The following is a 16,001-nucleotide window of genomic DNA, read 5'->3' as shown; positions in this document are numbered from 1 at the left end:
TAATAGTGTTAGTCATTGGTGCCTGCCCACAGGGATGGATCCCAAGTTGGGATAGTCACTGGTCGGCCGGCCATTCCTTCAGTCTCTGCTCGACTTTTGTTCCTGCATTTCTTTTAGACAGGAAGAATTTGGGCTGCAAGTTTTGTAGGAAGGTTGACATCTCTGTCCCTCCACTAGGGGTTGTGTCTGGCTACTGGAGGTGATCTCTTCAGGTTCCATATCTCCACTTCGGCTAAGGTCATCCATATTGAGTCTATGATCTCTTGGCACATGCCTGTGAACCTGTGTGAAGGCAGAATCTCATGGTAACAAGCACATGACTGAGCACAGCCTGGTGAGAGGGCTTGGGTTGAAGCATGGAGTGAGATTTGTCCACCAAGCATGCCTTTGACTTTGAGCTCAGTCTCATCTCCTAAATTCTTGTCACGTTTTAGTTATCCAACAAATCATGAAACAACAATTGATATATTGATGAGATCAGAAGTGTTATTTCCCAGTTGCCTCTTTAGAGCTCTATTTGGGTGCAAGACTTCAACACATGAACCTTTACGGGTCATTATATATTATGATTCAAAAAATGATGAGTATTTAAATATAATCAAATTTAGTTTACTGTTGAACAGAAGATAATTAAATAATCAGTCATATATTTACCAAATATTTTAGGTTTATATCTTAAAAATGAAGACTTGTATAACTTAAGTCTCTTTGTGTGGAATGTGATACCACAATACAATGTACTAGCATAGAAATACCTTCTAGTTTTTCATATACTTTTCACTGTAATTCATAGATAAAACATTATTTATGTGAATATCTGATTATGTTTTATTGGATATATAAATATTTATACAGAATTTCTTTAAAAACTCAATTTCATCTTAACTAATACAGTTTTTGTCATTGTGTATGTAAAATAAATCTTTTTTTAACATCCATCAACCTCTCTCTTTTAGCATACAACTGAAATGGAGGATGGATTCAGCCTGATTCATTATCTGAATAAAAATTATTGATCAAAACTTTAATTTGTTTGTAAATATTGATTTTACTTTTTTTTGAAGACATTCACCACAATGAAAACACACACAACTAATCAACAATAGTGAAAATAAAAACATTCTGGTGTAAACTTCTTTTTTTTTTTTTAGACTATGTATTTTCAGGTAAGTTTATAGTAATTGCATCAACCCTTTTATATGAATTGGATTTCTGTGAGAACTTTAAGGATTATTATACAAGCCAACATAATGTCTATGAAATATGCATTGAAACAGAGAACCTCTTGTTCTTGGCTTCATAGGAGAATATTGATGTGAAACATCTTATTTTGGATTTTGAATGATCCTGAGAATGATTTGGATCATTTTTATAATTTATGTCTGAATATGTATGGAAAGTTATTGCTTTCTTTCCTATATGGATAATAACCGGTGTTGCTGTAGTTATTTGCAAATTTGGGTAATGCCTTTGAGAATATATGTAAGTATCCTTAAGAAAGATGAGTTCAGATTTCAGTAAATTCTTTTGTTCTTTGCATAATTTTTATTTCAAAGTTACACATTCTGCATGTGATTGTCTGAAAAGGAACTCTCTTAAGTCCGTGACTCAGAGAGTTCCAGGTGTTTGGAAGATGAGGGTATTTTCTTTTCAAGTCGCCTTTGATGCATCTGCTGGAATATAATCACCCGAGATTGCTGCTTTATTTCCTGTCGGTCAATGCAAGGTTTGTTTTGTTGTTACTTATATTTTCAAGGTAATACATTAATTGAAAGATGTCAATGGAGCTTAGGTTGGGAGAGGTCACGTAACTCTTGCTCTTTGAAATCTCAGATCCAAGAGATCTCTAGAGATGCCTCTTCCTTTCTTCTCATGGTCAGAGGTTTTATAGCCAAATGAGTGTTTTTTACTACATTTTTTATTTTTAGTCAGAAACATTAAAACAATGACATTTTAGTTTGATGAAAAACTCGAGTTTACAATCATTTAGTAAATGAAGAGCAAACAGTCCATTTTCCTATCCCATAACTCTTAAGGAAAAAGATCATTAGTAAATAAATATATGAACAGATTAGGGATAAGGCAGACGGAATAGTAAACCACCTCTTGACCTTCACCCTCCCTGCATGTGACTCACTCTTAAAAGGGCTGCAGGGCTTTGGAGATGAGTGAACCAACACTGTAAGCATCAAATTTCATCCTAATTGTTTAAATAAACCCAAGGTAAATACGTTTGTGCTTGTTGTGGACCAACTATACATCCTGTGCTGAGGGGCACTCGGATAGAAGCAGGCGTGTTACGCTGGGCATCACAGCCCTAAAAGGGCTTCAGCAGCTCTGTTTAACCATTTAACCACCATCTATAAGGTGCAACTCTGTAATATTCTGCATCTTACCTGGGGCATGATGAGGATCATCCGCATCCCAGCACTGGATTCTGTGCACCAGGATCGAGGTCATTGTTGCCCGAGGCGGGGTGGCTGGGAAGGCTATGCAGCTCATCCTCCTGGGGAGTGGGGTGCACGAATACCAGCTGGTCCTGGGGAACGTCTGCAGCAGCTGCTGCCAGCTTGGTGATAGATTTGCTCTTTACTCACTGGAAGTCCAAGTGCTGACTCTTTCCTTCCTCCTTCTCCCAGGAAATTCAAATGAAGGGTCTTAGGACATTGTTGCAAATGACTTCTGGGTGGCCCCCTGGCCTTTACCTTTTCTTTGTAGGTAGGGTAGCCTTCTATTCCCAATCTAATCTTCTTAAGACCCCTCTCCTTCAAAACTGATTTGGCCACATCTCTGTTTTCAATGTACTTGAAAAAAAATCTATCTAATTTTGCGCCGTAAATAACCTGTGAATATTCCTCTCCCATCTGCGGTAGATACCCCTCATCTCAATCTACTACATCATCATCTGTAAGCAGTACGAGATGGTACTCTCGTTCCCCACTCTGAGCACTTGCTGCCATGAGAGGGAGGATCATTTCTTTCAGATAAAAATCAAATTGTCTATGAGCACCATCATTTGATAACTTGATCATAATTTGAGATCTCTACATTTAATTGTGCTGTCTTCAAAAGAGATACAAAGATAATTGCATGCTTCTCTCAATTCAGGAATAGTTGCCATCAGGACAGCGGATGATTCCTGTCTTATAGTAATCCAAAGTAGCTTGAAACACAGTAAAACCAATTCCCTCTGCCACCTCATATTCTTCCTTCTCACGGGGACATGTGAAATTATGTTCCCGATCAGATCCAAACATCCTGTCCAACATTGTATTTGGCTATGCAGTAAAAATGGACCGGTCCACAACGGATCTGGTGTTATCCACTATCAGGGTCACTCGCTCAGATGTCCTCACATTCTGAGCCCCTTCTTTTGCATTCTCATACACAAACACCATCTCCCCGGACGTCTTATAGCTACCATCTGAGCTTGACTGACTGTTCTTCCTGCTACTGTTCCCAGCGCTGCTTACGGAGCCATTTGGGGATGCTCTTTGAGGACGAGGACTGCTTGGACAAGACGAACTATGGTCTTTTTCTTGTTCAATATGATGCTGCCTTGTTGGTGAAGTCACATTTTGAATACTAGGAGTGAGCTGAGACTCTGCTCCCTCATGAGATGAATCTCGTGATCTGTCACTTGACCTTCGCCTATCTCTTGATCTCTCATGCCCCCCCACCATCATGCAGACTCATTTAGGTGTGGTTGACTCCCCCTTAGCATTACGTGAGGCAGTGCTTGAATGTTTATAAAGTTTTACTACTGCTATTTCTGATTCCAATTCTCTGGACCACAGGAGTTACTGTCATAGGGATGAGGCCATCCTGCCATCTCACTTCAAGTTTCCTCACTCTACTGCTCTGAAAAGCACACATGTAGCACCCATAATCCAGTTAGAAATGTAGGTTCTCCATTTCCTTCTCCCTCACAGAGATCTAGCCTGCTAATAAAAACCGCCCTATTGTGATGCACCTTTTTAGTGTTGTTGCTGTGATCCAAAGTTGACAGGAAAGGGGCGGGGCACTGGGTTACTCTGCCCTATCCACCCCTGAGATGTCCACGGAGAGTTGAGGAGAAGAGCTAGAAGAGCGCAAGCCACTCTGCTTCCCCTGCTCACTCAACTGGTGCTAGGTGTGAGGCTACTCCAGTGCCTGAGCCTACCAGACCTTCCTTAGGCAGGTTGCCGCCGGTTCCCTCCTTATCGCATGTTTTAATGACCCTCGGTTTTCCCTTTCTTTCTCTGGATACATTCGTTTCTCTCCCAATATGAAAGAAATAATATTGGTTCATAGTAGTTGTTGTGAGAGCTGGGGATAGGACCCTTGAGTCTGCCAGGGTATTGGTGTCTATCTAATTCCTCTCATAGTAGTGTTACTTCTGATTTAAACTGCATATACTACCAGGATTAATATACTTGAAATAATATTTTAAAGATACTCTTCTTCTGTAGTTTTTCATGTCTTTTGCCACTAATAAATCATATTATCTCGGCTGTTTATTTGTGTTGCATTTTTAATTCATATTTTTATTCATTACTTGAGAGTTGTAGACAATGTATTTTGGCTATATCACCCCCCCAACTCCTCCCAGACCTGCTTCCACCTCCCTATTCTCCCAATTTCTTGTCTTTTAGGTTTTCTAGAGCCCATCCTGTTCAGTTTGTGCCGCTCAGTTTCTGTTCCGTTTAAGCTCTGTTCCACAAGACGAAAAGGTCACAGACCCTGGGGGAGAGATTACTGTTATTATTTTGCTAAATGAACACAGTATTAAACAAGCCTCCAGTGATGTAATGCTGTTGATAGATTATCCCATTTCCCAACCCTTATCAGAAATTTCTTCTTGCAGTACATGGTAACATAATGACTCATAACTGGTCAAAATGCAGTGAATAAGAGATCGTGGAGTGCTTAACACCAAAGATACATGTGTATTATCGCAAGACCCTGGAATCATGGAGGAAGAAGGGGTGAAAAAAACTGGAAGAACCAGGGTTTCTAGATGACTAGAAGGAAACAGTGTGATGCTACCACAATGAGGCAGCTGCACCCTTGAACCCTGATTGTCTTCTATCTGTAGCTTTTATTTACCTGTTGGTATTTTAAGAACATTTGAATGGACATGCCCTGATGCAGGCTTTAAAACTGAATTATCACTACTATACAAAACCTAACCTATCTTTTCTAATCATTAGAAAAAGTGTAACTTTACAGTTTATGCAAATTATTCCATCTAATCAGAAGTTATAATATCAGATCATGTGCTAGTTAATGTTTAATATAGTGCGAAAATGTTCAGTTTTATTTTGTGTTTGCCATAAAAAAGCAAAGACATAAAAAGGTAATAATGTATAAGATTTGAGCTTTACAATGACCCTGAGAAAGAATTCTAATCACTCCTTTAATATGTAAAAAACCTCATTTTAATAAAACTTTTATAAGATAATTTTGTTCATCGGCTGCAAGAATTTGTTAAGCCTACAATATGAACTACAATATCTACAGAGTGTTTTTGTGCTTGATGTGTTATCTTTGGCTAAAGATTTTTAAAGTCATTCTTAGAGATTTTCTTTTTATTACAAAGAAACAATAATCAAGCTGTGTATTCCCCCAAGAGCAATCGCTATTTGCATGGGAAGAAATCTGATGCTGTCTGAAGCCTCATTTTTCAAGATACATATATTTATTGGAATAAATAATTAAATTCCAATACAGGAAAATTCTTCCAACTTGTTTTGTGCATAAATGTGGGGAAGGAGAAATTTAATTTTGCATCTCTATGTAAAGTTATTGCACTGGAATATTTTTATTGATTTGATTTGGAAGCAGCTACAATCAGGGACTGCCATTTAAATCAAATTTGACTTATTAATAACACTAGATTACTTTCCTTGTGTATTCTCTACATAGCACATTTTTAATAAGCACCTAACCCTCCCCTCTCTCTTTTGTCTTGGAAGAAGCCACATGAACATGTATAAAATACACCATGTTATTTTGAATTTCACAATCACGGAGTTGTAGAAACCTTGCTTAATTTGGGAGTGTTGTATCATTACTCTTTTCCCCTAGGTTGTTCTGCGTCTCATTCCAAACAACCCAACCCAAGTGAAAACACTCTAAGCTGTGCTATCCGACCCTGTAAACAATTTATTTTATTTCTTTAAATGATTTTTATTGAATATTTTGTGTATTTACAATTCAAATGTTATCCCCTTTCTCCCCTGTCCCATTCGCCCTTCCCATTCCTCAGCTTCTTTGAAGATGCTTCCACTCCCACCTCAACACCCTGGCATTCCCCTACACTGGGGAAACGAGCCTTCACAGGACCAAGGGCTTCTCCTCCTATTGATGCCAGACAATGCCATCCTCTGCTACATATGCAGCTGGAGCCATGTGTACTTTTTGGTTGGTGATTTAGTCCCTGAGAGCTCTGGGGAGTCTGGGTGGTGCATATTGTTGTTCTTCCTATGGGGGTTGCAAACCCCTTCAGCAAATTCAGTCCTTTCTCTAATTCCTCCATTGGGGTCCCTGTGCTCTGGCCAATGGTTAGCTGCAAACATCTTCATGTGTATCAATAAGGTTCTGGTAGAGCCTCTCATTAGACATCTATATCAGGCTCCTGTCAGCAAGCACTTATTGGCAACCATAATAATGACAGGGTTTGGTGGCTGTATATGGGATGGCCTTTGGATAACTTTTCCTCCAGTCCCTGCTCCACTCTTTGTCCCTGTATTTCCTCCTGTGTGTATTTTGTTCCCCCTTCTAAGAAGTACTGAAGCATCCACATTTTGGTCTTCCTTCTTCTTGAGCTTCATATGGTCTGTGAATTGTTTTTTTTTTTTTTTTTTTTTTTTTGTTTTTTTGAAACTTTGTTTTTTTTTCCCCTTTTTTTTTGTGCATGCCATGTGTGTTTTTTTTTTTTTGTGTGACTGGGTTACCTTACTCAGGATGATATTTTCTAGTTCCACCCATTTGCCTAAGAATTTCATGCAGTCACTGTTTTTAATAGCTGAGTAGTACTCTATTGTGGACATGTACCATATTTTCTGTATCCATTCCTCTGTTTAAGGACATCTGGGTTCTTTCCAGCTTCTGGCTATTATAAATAAGGCTGTTATGAAGATAGTGGAGCATGTGTCCTTATTATATGTTGGAGCATCTTTTGGGTATATACCCAGTAGTGATATAGTTGGGTCCCAGGTAGTACTATATCCAATTTTCTGAGCAACACCCAGACTGATTTCCAGAGTGGTTATACCAGCTTACAATCCCACCAACAATGGAGGAGGGTTCCTATTTCTCCACATCCTCGCCAGTGATCATAGCCATTCTGACTGCTGTGAGGCGGAATCTCAGGGTTGTTTTGATTTGAATTTCCCTGATGACTAAGGATGTTGAACATTTCTTTAGGAGCGTCTCACCATTCAATATTCCTCAGTTGGGAATTCTTTGTTTAGCTCTGTACCCCATTTTTAGTAGGATTGTTTGATCCTCTGGAGTGTAACTTCTGTTCTTTGGATATATTGAATATTGGATCTAGGATTGCTAAAGATCTTTCCCCAATCTGTTGGTTGCTGTTTTGTCCTATCAACAGTGTTCTATGCTTTAGTGAAGCTTTGCAATTTTATGAGGTCTCATTTGTCTATTGTTGATCTTAGAGCATAAGAACATTGGTGCTCTGTGCACAAATTTTTCCCCTGTGCCCATGTGTTCGAGGCTCTTCCCCACTTTTTTTTTCTATTAGTTTGAGTGTATCTGGTTTTATGTGGAGGTTCTTGATCTACTTGAACTTAAGCTTTGTACAGGGTGGTAAGAATGGGTCAATTTGCATTCTTCTACATGCTGATCTCCAGTTGAACTAGCACCATTTGTTTAAAATGCTGTCTTTTTTCCCCCACTGGATAATTTTAGCTCCTTTGTCAAAGATCAAGTGACCATACGTGTGTGGGTTCATTCCTGGGTCTTCAATTCTATTCCACTGATCTACCTGCCTGTCTCTGTACCAATACCATACAGTTTTTATCACTATTACTCTGTAAACAGCTTGAGGTCAGGGATGGTGATTCCCCCAGAAGTTCTTTTATTGTTGAGAATAGTTTTGGCTATCCTGAGTTTTGTGTTATTCCAAATGAATTTGAAAATTACTCTATAAAGAATTGAGTTGGAATTTTGATGGGGATTGCATTTTTTCTTTTTAACTTCTTAGAACAAATCACATCTGGCACTTTCAAATAAGCCCTGTTGATGGGAATGATTTCTGTGATAGTCTCCTGTTATGGACAGCAGAGTTTCTATGTTGAGTGATTTTTTTGTAAGTGCTTTATTTTACAAAGATTTTATTAAATAAATGGCCCATTTTCTCAGACTTCACTGTATCCATGTAATTGCAGTAACTGATATCAAGGCTTACTAGCCTTATATCATAGGAAGACACTGCATACTTTAGTAAAAACATACTAACTAAGCAATTTAATAATTGTAATTGTGGAAAGAGAGTATAATGCATGCTAAAGTTTTAAAGCATTAAGTTGGAAGCAGATTAAATGGAAGATCCCCTCTGGGTATCATGGTTCCCTTAGTTTAAAAATACTTTTCAAATACAAGTAATGATTGGGGACATTCTATAAAAGTTTATTTACACACACACACACACACACACACACACACACACACACACGCGCGCGCGCGCGCGCACACACACTCAAAATCAGAGGTTCTTTGGAGATGTATTTTGCCTTGTAATTCCAGTTCCTGGTTGATTCAGTTAAAGAATTTACAAGTCCTTGCCATGTGTAGTTAGCCTTCCATAGACAAATTTGTATATAAACTATAGGCTCAATTTTTTTATAAATAGAAAAGTAGTCAAAAATTTCATAAATTCATATCCACAGGCTGGCATGAATATTTTGAAGTATTATAAATCGACATAAACACAGAGTGAGTGTAGTCTTTTAACTTTTAGCTCTGAAATCATGGTCACTATTGAGCACTTATGAAAACATCCAAGATTTCTCTAGCTAAAACCTTTCACATAATGACCAAAATGTATTTGTGAATACATAGAACCTATTATTATTTTTAAATAATCATCATAGATTCTCATATACTCTTTATAGAAAAGTTAATGTGATTTTTAGAATTTTGCACCGTAAGTTTCATACTCACATGAGCTGTCAATGTATACCAAATGATATTTGAAAACACAAATATTTATTGTAACCTGATTCTTACCTTACTGACCCAATAAATATTCTGATGGTAGATATACTGAGAAAATTCAAACAGTTTCCATATATCAAACAATACTCTGGAAAACACTGAAGTGGATTGTCCATAGCTCATCACAATTCTTAATATTGTATTTCAGTCATCTGAGATATATTTCTTTGCAGAACTATAAACCTTGAATATTTCATTTTCTACTCTCTTCCAATGTATACTGTACAGTGCAATTTATTTTAAGAAATGTGTGAGATGTGTTAAAATGTAAATTTTAGGCTTTTTGTGAGGCCCTTGAATCTTTAAGCATCACTTGAGTCTTTTGAGCTAAAAGACCTATAAAACACACACACACACACACACACACACACACACACACACAACTCCTTACTGTCTAAAAATGAGACTAGGATTTGCAAATAAAATCAACTAAAACCAGATCTCAGAAATTACAGTTGAGACTAAAATGGGTGCCTGAGCTTAGAGACAGCAGATTCAAACCTCTAAGAGTCTCCATAGATAGACTAAACAGACGTCCTGCCAGTCTTTTGTTTGTTAGTCATGGCTATATGTAGTAAAATGCTGACACATTTCTGTGAGGATGGTTGATGCAGAATGTGCCTCCTTTTCTAACAAATGATAGTTACTTCCCATTACTTCCCATTTAAATCCAACACACACACACACACACACACACACACCCCACACACAGAACTGAATTTGAAACCATGGAAGTAAGTCAGAGGCTTTTTCACAAGGCCCTTGTCAGAGAATCACATAAATTATGATATACAGATATGTACATAATAACACTGAAAAAAGAAGCCATAAATTTGAATGAGAACAATGTGTGAGAATAATGTGAGAGGGTTCAGGGGAAATGATATGAATAAAGAAGAACATATATTAAAAACATATTAGGAGCTAGAGAGATGGCTCAGTGGTTAAGAGCATCTTCCTGAGGTCCTGAGTCCAATTACCAACAACCACATGATGGATCACAACCATCTGCAGTGAGATTTAGTGCCCTCTTCTGGTGTGCAGACAAAATCATATATATATATATATATATATATATATATATATATATATATATATATTTTATATATATATTAGTCTCCCCCAAAGACTTAATGGCTCCTGCATCCTAGGTATAAACCTGAACTCGAATGATTATAATATAAATAGTATTATCCAGGTAATTTCAGTTATTTATTTGATTATGCACAGCTAATTGGAAGATTTCTTACTGAAAAGTATGAGTTACTTTTCTCATTGCTGTACAAAGAAACCTGACAAAAGCAACTTAAGAAAGGGTTAATTTGGCTCTCAGTTTGAAGCTACAGTCATTTACTGTGAGGAATGTCTGGTGGTATGAGTGTGAGACAACTAGACACATTTTATCAACAGCGAGGAAACAGTGAGCCTCTGTCATAGTTGTCCTGAAGTGTATTTTGTTCTATCTGCAAGAATCACTTACGAAATCAGTTACATGTAAATTAATTGATCCAGCAACCATACACAGAAAATAATAGTTATCCACTAAATGTTGTTATTTTTTTATTATTTTTAGATACCTGTTTGTTTTCTAAGAAGAGATACAAAGAAAGGATGTGGATTTCAATAGGAAAAGAAATAGGGAAGATCTTGGAGGAGATGGTGGAGGGGAAACTAATCAGAATATATTGTATCAAAAATCTATTTTCAATAAAAGAAAGACAAAGAAATTCTAACTGCGTAGGTCTGCTGGTCCCTGATAGCATCAGGATTAAATCCATTTTCATGGTGTTGAGGTTTCATTATTTCTATCTCTATTTAAGAGACTTTAAAACATTTTAGAGTCTGAGGAAACCATAGAACGCTTCTAAGGAAGGCGATAAATGCTGTCAGTGATTTGTCCAAAGCCTAGTACTTCTCTCCTCACCACCTCTAGTGCTGCCCAGCATATGATTACTATCCTTCAGTCTACATAGAAAGTGTTAGTCCTGGTATCATAGTTTAACTAAAACCTCTGAATTATTATTGAATACTCAGAGAATTCTGACATGTATCACGAATGAGGCTAGGAAATTGTCTGTAAGGAAGATAACAAATCTTTGATGTTCAATGTAATTTTCAGTCCTACACCAAGAAACTGAGATGCCCAGCAGGTAGTGTGAAACTCATACCTGGGAGACTTGGAGAAAGGTAACAAGGTTAACTCCAGGTCTAAGCTATACCACACGAGGCTCTAAATCAAGTTTAGGAAGCTTAGCTCCTTCTCTAGTGTTGTGACTCACTATCATTTCTGCTGCATAACAATGCCTGTACCCTCTCTCATATGGCAGATAAGGCAAACTCATGGATGGTTTCTACCTCTCAAGATAATTATTCTAGAAATAATCATATATTGAAAGAGAATTGAACAGCGTAGCATGGCGTGCTTGCTTTTCACAAGTATCTAATATGTCAAGGCGAATGGCTATGATTTGTAACCTGGAAGAGTTTGAACATTTCCAGAGTAGTCAGGATGAGTTATAAAAATATATGAGACCCATCCTTATGAAAGAGCAGCAGTTGAAGTGATTGTATTCATTACTTTCATTATTTCACACCCTTGAATATGGAAAACACCAAGATATTTATTATTTTTAATTTGAATAAAATATATAATTTCAGAAATAAAGGAGGTGACAAGTGATGCCAATATATTTAAATGGTAATTTTGTCTTCCAGTTATGTGTATAAGACCATAGAAACCATGGTTAAAGTTGATAACAGAATTCAGGGAAAAAATACACAGTCAACGATGGAGATGAGCTACACCAGTTCTTTTATGCTCGGTGGAAACATTCAGTTCACTTTAATTTATAATGTGCTTAGATTCCTTCGTATTCTTTGTGAATTTTTTGGAAAGCTAAAATATTCTTGCCTATATATGTACTACATGATTGTATCAACCAGAATAATCTTAATTAGTAAAAGTATGTTCATCAGATTAGTCACCGATGATTTAATATTTTTCATTGTTATTATTCTCGTAAAGGGTAACAAACTAACTTTGATTATTTGACCTGAATGTTTCCTCACAGCACATGTTTAAAGATCAGGGTCATCGGTGAGGACTTGAGGGATGGTACAGTAAGATTATCTAAATGCTCTCTTTTCTCTCAGAAAGAAAATCATTAAAATTTCTATTACTTTTACTTGATTAAATTACCTTCCTTGAGCAATTCCAAAAATAAATAGATAGATAGATAGATAGATAGATAGATAGATAGATAGATAGATAGATAGATAGATAGATAGATAGATAATGATCTCAAAATAAGACTAACAGAAAGCATAGGAAATTAAATGAATTTGGGATCAGGACAGGAGCTCAAACAACATCAGAAAAAGCCTCAACATCCTTCTTCCATTTTGTACTGTGTGTTGTATGAAGCAATTTTCTCAGCATTGCTGATTAGAAAAAAAAAATCAACGGAAAAGCCCTGAAGGTATTCTAGAACCAATGGTGCCAAACATTTAGCCAGTATTTAATTATTTTCTTTTTCTAAAATTTTATTTAATTTTTTTACACACCAGATTTTATTCCCCTCCCAGACCACCCTCTGATAGTCTCCTTGAGAATGTTCCCACATCTCCCACCCGCTACCCCACCAGACCTATTACCCTCCAATCTCTAGAGTGTAAAGTACATTTTCTCTGACTGAACCCAGATGTGGCAACCTGCTGTATATGTGTTGGGGGCTTCTTAATAGGTGTTGTATTCTGCCTGGTTAGTGATACAGTGTCTGGGAGGTCTCAGGGGTCCAGGTTAGTTGAGATTGCTATTATAAGGTTGCCCTCTCCCCAGCTTCTTCTAGTTTAGTCCTAATTCAACCACAGGAGTCAGCAGCTTCTGTCCATTGGTTGGGTGCACATATCTGCATCTGTCTCTTTCAGCTGCTTGTTGGACCTTTCAGAGGGCAGTCATGATAGGTCCCTTTCAGACCTCGCCTTGAGCTGGATCTCACTTTGGGCCTGCTGCTGGACCTCTTTTTCCTCAGGATCTTCTCCATTTTTGTCCCTGTAGTTCTTTCAGACAGGAAAACTTATGGGTCAGAGTTTTTTACTGTGAGATGGCAACACCCTCTCTCACTTGATACCCTGTCTTTCCGCTGGAGCTGGGCTCTACAAGTTCCCTCTCCCCACTTTAGGGCATTTCATTTTAGGTGCCTTCTTTTGAGTCCTGACAGTCTCTCAATTCCCAGGTCTCTGTTATCTTCTGGAAGGCCCCAACCCACCCCCCACACACACACACACACACACACACACACACACACACACACACACACATCCTACCTCCTGAGGTTGCCTGTTTCCATTCTTTCTGCTGGCCCACAGGACGTCAGTCCTTTCCTCTGACCCAGTACCTGATAACGTTTCCCTCTTCCTCTCCCTGTCCCTTTTCCCACCCAGACCCCTTTCTACCTTTCCCCCTCCTGTGATGCTTTCTCTCCCTTCCAAGTGAGATTGAGGTGTCCTTACTTGGGCCCTTCAGCTTGTTTTGGGTTCTGTGGATGGTATCCTGGGTATTCTGTACGTGTTTTAGCTAATATCCACTTATTAGAGAGTATATACCATGCATGTCCTTTTGGGTCTGAGTTACCTCACTCAGGATGATATTTTCTAGTTACATCCATTTGCCTGCAAAACTCAGGATGTCCTCGTTTCTAATAGCTGAGTAGTATTCCATTGTGTAGGTGAACCACAGTTTCTGTATATGTTCTTCTGTTGTGGTACATCTGGGTTGTGTCCAGCTTCTGGCTCTCAGAAACAAAGCCACTACGAACACAGTGAAATATGTGCCCCTGTGGCCTGGTATACTTTGAGTATATTTCCAAGAGTGTATAGCTGGGTCTTCAGGTAGATCTATTTTCAATTTTCTGAGGAGACTATAGATTGATTTCCTGAGTGGTTGTACCAGTTTGCAATCCTGCAAGCAATGGAGGAGTGTTCCTCTTTCTGCACCTATTTGCTGTCACCTGAGGTTTTGATCTTAGCCATTCTGATTGGTGTAAGGTGTAATCTCTGGTTTTGATTTGCATTTCTCTGATCACCAAGGACTTTGAACATTTATTTAGGTGCTTCTCAGCCATTTGTGATTCCTCTCTTGTGAATTCTCTGTTTAGTTCTATACCCCATGTTTTAATTTTTTTTTTGAGGTTAGATTCTTGAGTGTTTTATATATTTTGAATATTAGCCCTCTATCAGATATTGGGGTTAGTGAAGATTGTTTTTCCCAATCTATAGGATTCCGATTTGTCTTATTGACTATGTCCTTTGCCTTACAGAAGCTTCCCAGTTTCATGAGGTCCCATTTATCCATTCTTGATCTTAGAGCATGAGCCATTGGAGATCTGCTTAAGAAATTTCGCCCTGTGCCAATGAGTTAAAGGATTAGATTGAATGTATCTGGTTTTATGTTGAGGTTCTTGATCCTCTTGGACTTGAACTTTGTACAGGGTGACAAATATGGGTCTGTTTTCATTTTTCTACATACAAAGAGCCAGTTAGACAAACACCATTTATTGAAGATGCTTGCTTCCCCACCCCCCATTGTATATATTTTGGCTTCTTTGTCAAAGATCAAGTGTCCGTAAGTGTAAAGTTTTATTTCTGGATCTTCAATTCTATTCCATTGATCAACTTGCCTGTCTCTGTACCAATGCCATGCAGTTTTTTAATCACTATTGCTCTGAAGTAGAGCTTGAGGTCCCCCAAGCAGCTCTATTTTATTAAGTATTGTTTTTGTTGTTCTGGGTTTTTTGCCTTTTCTGATGAATTTGAGAATTGCTCGTTCCATGTCTTTGAAGAATTGTGTTGGGAATTTTATTGGGATTGTGTTGAATCTGTAGATTGCCTCTGGTAGGATGGCCATTTTTACTATGTTAATTCTGCCAATCCATCAGCATGGAATACCTCTCCATTTTGTGAGCTCTTCTTTGATTTCTTTTTGAGTGACTTGAACTTATTGTCATACAGATCTTTGACTTGTTTGGTGAGAGTTTCCCCAACATATTTTATATTATCTATGGCTATTGTGATGGGAGTTGTTTCCCTATTTTTTTCTTAGCCTGTTTATCATTTGTATGAAGGAAGGCTACTGATTATTTGAGTTAATTTTATATCTAGCCACTTTGTTAATGTTGTTGATGAGATGTAGAAGTTCTCTGGTAGGATTTTTGGGGTTACTTATGTATACTATTCTATCATCTACAAATAGTGTTACCTTTGTTTCTTCTTTGCCAATTTGAATCCCTTTGATCTCTTTTTGTTGTCTTATTGTTCTAGCTAGCACTTCTAGTACTATATTGAATAGATATGGAGAGACAAGTGTCCTTGTCTTGTCCCTGATTTTAGTGGGGTTGCTTCAAGTATCTCTTTATTTAATTTGATATTGGCTGTTGGTTTGCAGTAAATTGCTTTACTTATGTTTTAGGCATGGACCTTGAATTCCTGATCTCTCCAATATTTTTAACATGAAGGGGTGTTGTATGTGTCAAATGCTTTTTCTGCATTTGACGAGTTGATCATGTCTTTTGGCTCTGAGTTTGTTTACATAGTGGATTACATTAATGGATTTTCCTATATAGAACTAACCTTGCATCACTTGAATGAAGCAGCTTGACCATGGTGAATAATTGTTTTGTTGTGTTCTTCAATTTGGTTTGCAAGAATTTAATTGAGTATTTTTAAATCAGTATTCATAAGCAAAATTGTTCTAAAGTTCTCTTTTTTGTTGTGTCCTTGTGTGG

At 37.7% G+C, this 16,001-nt stretch overlaps 1 pseudogene; it reads right to left on the bottom strand.

The window, feature by feature from the left end:
• Positions 1-2,413: 2,413 nt before the first annotated feature.
• On the bottom strand, positions 2,414-3,832 carry LOC116899073 (annotated as a pseudogene).
• Between the last annotated feature and the right edge of the window lie 12,169 nt (positions 3,833-16,001).

The sequence above is a fragment of the Rattus rattus genome, chromosome 1 (genome assembly GCF_011064425.1).
Source record: "Rattus rattus isolate New Zealand chromosome 1, Rrattus_CSIRO_v1, whole genome shotgun sequence".
Lineage (NCBI taxonomy): Eukaryota > Metazoa > Chordata > Mammalia > Rodentia > Muridae > Rattus > Rattus rattus.
This window is presented reverse-complemented; position numbering and strand designations above follow the sequence as displayed.